The sequence below is a fragment of the Meriones unguiculatus genome, chromosome 1 (assembly GCF_030254825.1).
Source record: "Meriones unguiculatus strain TT.TT164.6M chromosome 1, Bangor_MerUng_6.1, whole genome shotgun sequence".
NCBI lineage: Eukaryota > Metazoa > Chordata > Mammalia > Rodentia > Muridae > Meriones > Meriones unguiculatus.
This window is the reverse complement of record NC_083349.1, coordinates 31,019,221-31,029,027: the sequence shown is the minus strand read 5'-3', so window position 1 is coordinate 31,029,027 and position 9,807 is coordinate 31,019,221. Positions and strand designations below refer to the sequence as shown.

The following is a 9,807-nucleotide window of genomic DNA, read 5'->3' as shown; positions in this document are numbered from 1 at the left end:
ACATGTAAACAGAACAGAAGTTGAGAAGCAAGATGCTCCAGCAATCATCTGTATGGCGGAGGAGGCCATTCACTGAGAATCAAGTTTGAACAATTGACACTCAGGGCAGATTGAATGGTTCTGGCAAAGACTGTGGGTTTCAGGAACAGGGAAAAGGCAGAAATGGAACAGAGCAAGGTGACTCCAGATACTCTGGAAATATATCCTCCTTAAGCCAGGGGAGCAAGGATGCTACTCAGAGCAGAAGCAAATGACTTGTATGTAGACTATCCCATACTCAGTGTCTCCCAGTTCAATAATCACATTTCTCTATGAAATTTTGAGCAGCTACATGACTGAGTTCCAGACCCTAAAATGTGTCTATACAACAAGACTAAGGATGAATGTCATGTAAAAAGGCATGAAAAGTCCTCAGCTCCAAGCTGCAGTACCAACACTGCCTTTCAGTAACAAGATGGGAAATAAGTTAAGTCAGTGCCCAAAAGTTCCTCCCCAGAAAAAGCTGCTATTGAGCTGTATGATTCAGAATGTTTAGGAGTTTCAATGTAATCCCGAAAGGTTTGCTGTTACCCTCTAAGCTGAGTGGAGAGGATGTGATAATGAGTGACTTCCAAGGTGCATTCTCTCTGCAGGGATTGGGTTTTCCCAGAAGCCCCAAAGGCTGTGTCAGTGGAGCTGATCTGCAATCCAGGGAAACCTTTCCACTTTATTGTTCTCGCAGAACCAACTCCCAAAGCATTTTTTTTTATGCCATCCATTTGCTTAGTAAGGAGAAAACATAAAAAGGTACGAGTTACGCTGAATCATGTGAGTGATCGTGGATGCTTTCTACAGAATAGTTGAACAACATTTATTAGTTTGAATTAAAAACCAATAAATCAACTTGATGATTCTACCAAGTAATTATCGCATAACTATTGCCATGGCAATCCTGGAAAGAGACTGGCTCTAAAGTAAGGTGCACACAAACTAGGAAAGGTGAGCTGGGGAGCTCTGGCCTTGGCCATTGGAATTGTCATCTTTCGGGACCTTGTTTATCCTAGGAATCTAGTAGGTAAGATAAGCCACTTCTTCTTCAACCTTTGATTGAAACTTTAGAACACATAGTTTCATGCAAACGGGGCTGGTATCATAGCACTGAGTTTGGATGTTAGATTGCCCTGTAAATTATTATTTGCCCTTTTGATCCACTAGAGGGAGCCAACCCCAAGCATTTGAACTTCAGTTTTGGACAAAAATAAATTTGTGAGGCTGCAGATCATTTCACTGACTAGCCATTGGATACTGATTGAACTCAGGAATCCGGGTCTCCTCCAGGACAAAATTACTCCCTCATAACTTAATATGTCTAAGATAAACGGTGCAGAATGTGTCACGTTGTGGTTGGTCCAGAAAAGGTGTTCATCAAACAACCAACCAGTCTTTGGAAAAGCAATGTGGCCTAAATGAGTTCAACTGGAGTCTGGGTACCAAGGTAGAAATTAAACAGCCTTTCTTTTTGCTTGTGCTCTATCTGGTAAAATAACTAAGTATCCAAAGCTCAGTTTCTTCCTAACGTTGACTGTTGCTACCTCATAATGCTATTGTCGAGATGAATTGGAAATAACACTTCTGTAATGCTTAGCATGTGCTTGAAGCAAAGTAAGAACACAGTACATATGCAAAATAGTTTTGAGCCATAATTTCAGGCGAGAGGAATTTAACATTCCTGAGCTACAGAGAAGAAAGAGTTTGAGATAAGGTTACAACTTAATGTGCAAGGTTTGGGGACTACTATTCTCAAATATTACGCTTGACTAAGACATTGCGTTTTCCCTTTGGCTATCCCAGAGACCTCATCATCTTTTGCCATGTATTATACTAAAAGTGTATTACAGGTAATACTGTCAACCCGTCCTAGTTTCCTTAGAAGGATCATTAGCTTTGTAGTCACCCACCACATCTGGCTCATGCTTTTCTGCCCCTCTGATGCAGTTGTAGCTGAGCCTTGGAAGGATAGGATGTGTGGTATAGATCTCTGCTACATGGCTGAAAATTCTGAAGCTTCTTATTCTTTGTTCATCAACAAGTTGTAGGTCTGTGTTCACTACCTTCTACTGAAAAAAATATCTTCAGAAACTATTGGCAATTGATAGCTGTTGGAATAAGGTGTGTCAGTTTTTAAACCGTGCCTCCACAAAGGCTGCACATCCAAGAGTAGAAATGCAGCACCAAGTTGATTTGATGGATTGAAACATTAAAGAGGACACAAAATCAGGTGGGCAGGGGGAGGAGTGTGGCTCCTGGAGGAGTTGGAGTAGGGGGATGAACGTGATCAAAGTGGGTTCTACAACATTCCCAAAGAACTAATAAAAAGAATCCATGGCTACAAAGTATTTATTTCTCTTTTGTAAGCAGTTTTATGTTTAAGGATGTAGTTGCATCTCTCTTATCTGCTCACAATCTAAGTTCCCCAAACCCCTTCTTAACTATCACATAAAATTTGCTCATAATACCTGGGCCCTTAAAATTTTCCTTCTGTAAAATATCATGAAAATTGTCCTTGCATGACATAATCAAATCCTGCCAAGTTTAAAAAAAAATCACTTCTAAGTTGTTGAAAACATCGTTCCTATTTACTTTTGGTTAAGCAATTTGCCTAAAGGCATGCCAAGAAAGACACAGGGCAACCAAGTCCATGCCAACTCAACCAAAAACGAGGAAAGAACCACATATGCCACAAAAGTCCAGAGTCAGTCTTAATCATTATTTGCTTAATGATCTTTGAGATGTACGTATGTGTGCATTTAAATTTTAGACTGAGGTATGTAGACAATTCTGTTTCTAGGTATAGAAATACAATGTGGGAGAAAGAGGATAGGATTTGGCATTAGAAAGTCCTAGATTCAAATACAGCAAGACGAAAAAGTTCTGTAGCCTGTATGGGCTTCACTGTGTTTGTTCGTAAAATAGTTTTATTTATTTCCAGCATGCACTATTATTGAAAGTAGTAGAGTTAATATGATGTGGGTTTGATGTGTGTGTGTGTGTGTGTATGTGTGTGTGTGTAAGAGAAAGAGAGAGGCAGACAGACAGAGACAAAGACAGAGACAGAGAAACAGAGAAAGAGTCAGAGACAGAAAGCCAGAGAGACAGATATAGATTGACAGACAGACAAATGGAGAGAGACAGACAGACAGATAAACAGACTGGCATAGTCTTAGTGTGCCCGTATCTGCGCCCTCTGCATTGCCATTTAGTCTCGGTTCAGGCACTTTGAACACTCAATCTATCACAAGGATTCCACACACCAGTCATAAGTCAGAAAATGCACTTCAACAGTTTAAGAAATAGATGGTGAGGAAAATGTTAAAAAATAGTAAGTTCTTTCATATTTTGAAAGTGAGAATCTTTGTTTTTTTTTTTTTTGAAAGTGAGAAGGGAAATTTTCCCTTACTGTGAATATAAACACATGGGAAAATGTAGTGAGACAAAAATTTCATTTGTTACAATGAATAAAATTCTGGCTTGATAAGAATGTCTTAGCCTCGCATCCTGAGCGTAACATTTTAGCTTTTTATGGTATCCAACCATGCTTGGGGAGACTGTCCTGCTTCAATGGCTGTAAAGGCCTGAATGATCAAGGCTGCATCACACTGTTGTGAGACTCTAATCTTGCATATATACCACAGGCAAACCAAGGAGACCAACACCAGAAGGCCTGCTAACGCTCCCATGCCCGCCCATTCCTTCAGATGATTCATGGCTGCAGCAATCCATGATGATAATCCTGTGGCTAGTCCTGCGTCCACTCTGGTAGAATTTACCGTGACAATGGCCACTCTCAGCTGCTCCATCGTAGTACTGCACTCAGGGTCAGCCGCTTTGGACCCAGAGAAGAGCATGTCTGATTGCATGCGGGTTGATGCCCCAGGTCCCGCCTCTGAGAAAAAGGTATCGGACGGGTCTGATGCTCTTTGGGTGGATGACACCTAAATGAACATCAGTACAAAGTCCCAATTTATTTCTAATATCAGAGATCAGACCTCTACTCTTGCCTGATGCGTCTAAAACAAAAAGGGGGAACTGTAGAGAGCTGCGGAATGCTATGCCTTAAAGATGGAGCTGGTTTCCGCCTTCCACCTTCCCGATGATGAGGGCTCTCTGTCACAAACAACTCCACATTTGGCTAAGGCCGAGGATCTGGCTTGCTTCCATGTATGTGGACCTATCTGCATTGCCCCCGTGGCACGCCTGGGTTGGCTACCCAGAGGCTATTTAAGCTGTGGGCTGGCTTTCCCCGGGGTCCGAGGATTGTTCAATGTTCCTGAATAAACTGCATTGAAAAAAAAAAAAAAGAATGTCTTAATGACGTAATTTTGATAGTCAGGAATGTGATTATAAACTCAAGGACTTTGTGTTTCCAAGTTCTTATCTGAAGTGGCTGATGCTGTGTCAGGATACTTGGCAAAAGGTTCAAGAAGAACAGTGCAGGTAAATGGAATCAAGAGTCCCCATTGGGCGCCCTGCCTCATGTTAGCTCAGACTTTTTTATGTCTGGACTCAGTGTTACATCCGTAAGTGAGCCTGATGCTTACTGTGAGTTGTCTGTAAAATATTCAAAGCAGAAGGTTCTAGGACAGTAGCAATGTCTTTGAAAGCTTCTGCGATGATCCAGTCAAGGTGAGCCTGATGGTGTTTTCATGTTTCATGATGATCCAGACTGTCCTCCCGGCATAGGCAGCATCAAGTGTGTGCTGGCATATAACTCATATCTGTGTCGTATAGAAACAAAATATTTTATGAAACATAAACAGTGCCATGACTCAGTGTATATAATATGAAACATAATTTATTTAAACAATCATACAGTACAGGAAAAGAGCACTCCTTTCCTTGATGTTTGAAGACTTTTCCTGGAAGCAACAGAAGTCTTGCGGCAGACCTTCCTCTATGCCCGCAATTGCACTAGTATCATTTTAATGTATGACATCACTCACTGCTTATAACCAACCCATAGACAAGATGTAAAGATTTTACTAAACTAGAAAGTGCTGTTACATGAAGGAGATAAAAGAGTGTAAGTTGTTAAAATGGAGTAGAAAGTAAGAAAGAATTAGAGAAGCATGTTTATCTAATTTAGTGAGAGTACAAATTTGCTCATTAAATATTGAAAAGACATATATATAGGGAGAGATATGTAGATAAATATATGTGCAAAACATGCATTATTTAAAGATATATAACAAGCAATAAAGCAAAAATTTTGTGAAAGAAATACTTTATTTTTAGAGCCAGATATAGGTAGATACTATCTAAAATTGATGAATACAATAATAAAAATAATAATGGCTAACATTATTTAGCCTTTTTTATGCTGAGCAATGCTTTATTTGCATTTAAGTATTAAATTACTTAATATTGACAATAACTCAATGATACAGGCATGTATTTCCATATTCTGGCTATGAAACTGTAATATAGGAATATATATCTAAACTCATATATTATATATATACATTACTCATGTATTATATACAATGTATATTATATTATATGCAACTATATATTGTAATATATTTACACACATACTGTGTATAATGTATGTGTGTATATATTTTATATAATATACAACATACAACATATAATATATCATATAGTATATGTACACACACACACACACACACACACACACATATATATATATATATATATATATATATATATATATGACAAAAAAATAAGGCCAGACTATGGGGCCTGGATAGAGAAGAGAGGGGAAGAAGGCAGAGTCATGGGGAAAGGAAAACAAGATATTTCTTTTCTCTGCTATTTGGGACCTATATAATTCATAGAGTGTACTATTTGAGGAAAGGAAGGGAGCAGCAGGAAAAGGACAGGGAAGAATATTGGAAGAAGTGAGTAAGAGAAAAGAACAGATATGTATATGCATAAAATTATCACAACAATAATAAAAAATTAACAGTAAAAATGAATGGATGCATAAAAGAATGGAAGCAAAATGGGATTAAATAATGTGACCCAAAGCGCAGAACTAAAGCAAGACTATGAATTTGGATGTATTTACATTTGGGTGCTATAAACTGAAAAATATTGAAGTGTGGTATCTAAGGTTTGATGGTCTTTGATGTGTAGTGGTGAATATTGAACTTGAAAAAAGTTGTTTTAATATCTGAATAGGCAATCGTCTGGAAATGGTATACTAGTAAGAATATATGAGTGTGAGTAATAAGGGATTCTTCGACTCAAATAACAGGCACATCAACTAAATTGATTTGAGTGCAAGGGCAAAAGCTAAGCTCGGTATATAGGAAAGAGAGTGTAATTCAGCTTCAAGGGGAGAATGAACAGGTGGGACTGACTGAAAATGGAGAGACTCATTTGGAAGCACACGGACACATGTTGGTATGCAGCCAAAGAGATCCCTGCCTGCAGTGGGGCTGGAATACAGGCGCAAAGGGGGCTCTTGGTCCTCCCCAATCCTGAGGATCACCTCTTTTGTCCTCACAGAAAGTTCCAGAGGTAAGCCAGAACTGAGTCAGAAATAGCAACTGATAAGCCACCTCATACACTTCAGAAATGTCTAAGTAAAATCAGCCAGAATACAGCAATTCCCAAAAAACAATTTGTATAAGCAAACTCAGAAATGCAAACTTAACACCCACTACAGAGAAAAAGAGTGATCTTCAGTCCTGGAATCTTTACAACCCACCCTTCTGATGAGAGAGGAGTCTACACTGAATATGGACAATAACAACCTCACCACAGTAACTGAATTCATTCTCATGGGCATTACTGACCGTTCAGAGTGGGAGATTTTCCTTTTCCTGGTGTTTCTCAGCTTCTATCTTGTCACCGTCCTGGGAAACTTGGGCATGGTCATTCTCATCCAGGTGGACGTCCAGCTTCACACCCCAATGTACTTCTTCCTGAGCCATCTCTCTGTTTTGGATGCCTGCTACTCTTCTGTCATCACTCCTCAGATTATGGCCACACTGGCCACAGGCAAAACAGTCATCTCTTATGGTGACTGTGCTGCCCAGTTCTTCCTTTTCACCTTCTGTGCAAGTACAGAGTGTTTCCTGTTGGCAGTGATGGCCTATGATCGCTATGTTGCTATTAGCAACCCACTGCTCTACACTGTGGCCATGAGCCCTAGAAGATGCTGGAGTTTGGTGGTGGGGGTCTATGTGTGTGGGTTGTCTGGCTCCATTCAAAGAACCACATGTACTTTCTCCCTCTCTTTCTGTGGAGACAATAAGATTAACTTCTTCTTTTGTGACCTTCCACCCCTGCTGAAGCTGACACAACGAATGCCGAGATTATCATTGTTTTATTTGGAAATTTTGTCATCTTGGTCAATGCCTTGGTCATACTCATTTCCTACCTGCTCATCATCAAGACTGTTGTCAGGATGAAGTCTTCAGGGGGCAGAGGTAAAACGTTCTCCACCTGTGCCTCCCACCTCACTGCTGTGGCTCTTTTCTTTGGGACCCTCACCTTCATGTACATAAGGAGTGGGTCAGGCAAATCCCTGGAGGAAGACAAAGTCGTGTCTGTCTTCTACACTGTGGTCATCCCCATGCTGAACCCTCTGATCTACAGCTTGAGAAACAAAGATGTGAAAGCTGCCTTCAGAAAGGTCACCAGTAAACTACAGGTTTCTCAGAGTGTTTAGAACTGAGTGAGGTGACCTCTCCTTTGTCAGTTTTGTGTGTGTCATTCATATCCTAATAGTCAGAGCAATGTATGTATGCTTTACCCATGAACAGAAATAACGGTGGGAAGTTGCTCCAGGTGAGAATAAAGCCTGTCAAAAAATTTATATCCAACAATTAAAGTACATTTTTTATGTTGCTGTCTCCTTGCTGCTCTCTGATACCATCACTTAGAGCAGGGCTAAAGGATACTGTTTTTACTCTAATTTCTGGTACACTGTCCATCTTATCTCTGCTATCAATATCACTGTAGTTACTATGTCAAATGTTACATTTCAGGACTCCTATGATTTGAGTTAATTGACTTTTTTGTCTCCTTTTTTTATATATAACAGGTATAAGATTCTTCCTTCTTTATTATTGCAGTGTGTTTATTTATGATAAACCCAGAATAAAGTTGTCTTGATTTTAAATTTTAAATTGTCTTGATAACTCACTGATTTCTGTTTTATTTATTGATTTGTGTATCTGTTCTATAGCCAGTGTTTGCTACTTTGTGGTTTCCTTTCTTTCTTTCTTCCAACCTTCTCCACTCTTATTAACCCTAACACTAGATAGGAGATAAAAAAGGATGGAGTGGGGAGGTGTCAAAGTTACCCTTAGACTATTTCCTACTGACTAAAGGTATTGAGTTCCTTGGGGCAAGTTTGATTTTTCCCCCATAGGATATCTAATCTCTTCTCATTTCTTTGCCCATGACTAGTCAAACAGCAACAAACAACATCAAACCACCAACCAGCCTTCAACAGCAATCCCATCTCTCAGGGACTGGCATTTATGTATCCTCTGAAAAGTTCCCAGAATTGCAGATGTCACACACTTGCAGAAGCTGTCTGAAGCTGGCTAAACTATGCCTCTGCTAGAGCACGAGGGAAGTCATAGTCAGCCGCTGTGAAGTTGCCTCTTATCCCCACACCTGGGATTAAAATGAAAATATATTCCCTTAACATTTTTGTGTGTGTTTTTTTTTTCAAGAAACAAAATCACAGAAATTTCACTGCAGTGCTGTCTAACATTATGACATCAACCCTATATTCTTGCTACAATTCCATGACTATTGACAAATTTAATACAACTATGAACCAATGATGACAAAAGGCAGTGATCAGAAGAAAATGAATTAATCATTTCTATACACCATATATTCATTTGGAGAAATAGATTGATGACAACACATGATCAAAGGAAACTCAAGGACAACGTCTCAGTTGAGGTAGACGGCTGTTCTTCCGGAGGTCTCGGGTTAGTGTCAAGCACTCTAACACATCTCACAGCCATTTCTAATGTCAGTTCTCAAGTTCTCACAGACACATTCAGACAAAGCCCCTGAACACATGTGTTTTGCACTGAGCATGTGAAGTACCCCTACGGGGCCGGAAGTGGGCACCAAGTCACTTGGGACTGAAGTTACAGATGTCTGTGTTCTGCCTTGGGGTGCTTGAAACTGATCCCCAGTGCTCTGGAGGAACAGCCATCTCTTAACTGCGGATCTATCTCTCTCTCTCTCCATCTCCACGGATGTCTTTTTTTTTTTTTTTTTTTAATTGAGCATACTTACTACTTTGTGACCACAGAACTCTTATACCCAACTGTCATTTTTGGAGAGGTGAATTCTTTTTTCTCCATGTGGAAATAACTATTTAATTAGAATAGTTGACTATAGAGTTTTCTGTTGGTTGGTTCTGTGTTAAGTACCTGGGCCATGTTGAGCTAATAAACTTTGTAATATGCTTTGTGAACACAGAAACATACAAGAGACTCATACTAGGAAAACATTTCATACAGGTACATAATAAAGAAATCACTGCAGAAGTATGAAGAAATGCTTAATTTCCATAATAATCAGGAATTTCACACTTAAAAACCTCAATTTGCTGAATGGTTTTACAAAAATAAAAAAGCACCCTGTCTTTGCCTTGGCAAGGTTGTGTACAGTGGTGGGTATAAATTGGTTTAATAACTACATAAAGTAGTTTGACGTTTTCATATGAAAACCAAAAGCATGCAATGAGCAACACAGATAAACCAGTGACCTGGCTCTGTACTAGCAAACAACTCCTGCTTTAGGAGCTCACCACTTGGACTGATT

General features: G+C 39.5%; 1 pseudogene; it reads left to right on the top strand.

Annotated features, from left to right (window-relative positions):
- Window positions 1–6,743: 6,743 nt before the first annotated feature.
- Window positions 6,744–7,678, top strand: LOC110542616 (olfactory receptor 9I1-like; annotated as a pseudogene).
- Window positions 7,679–9,807: the final 2,129 nt, after the last annotated feature.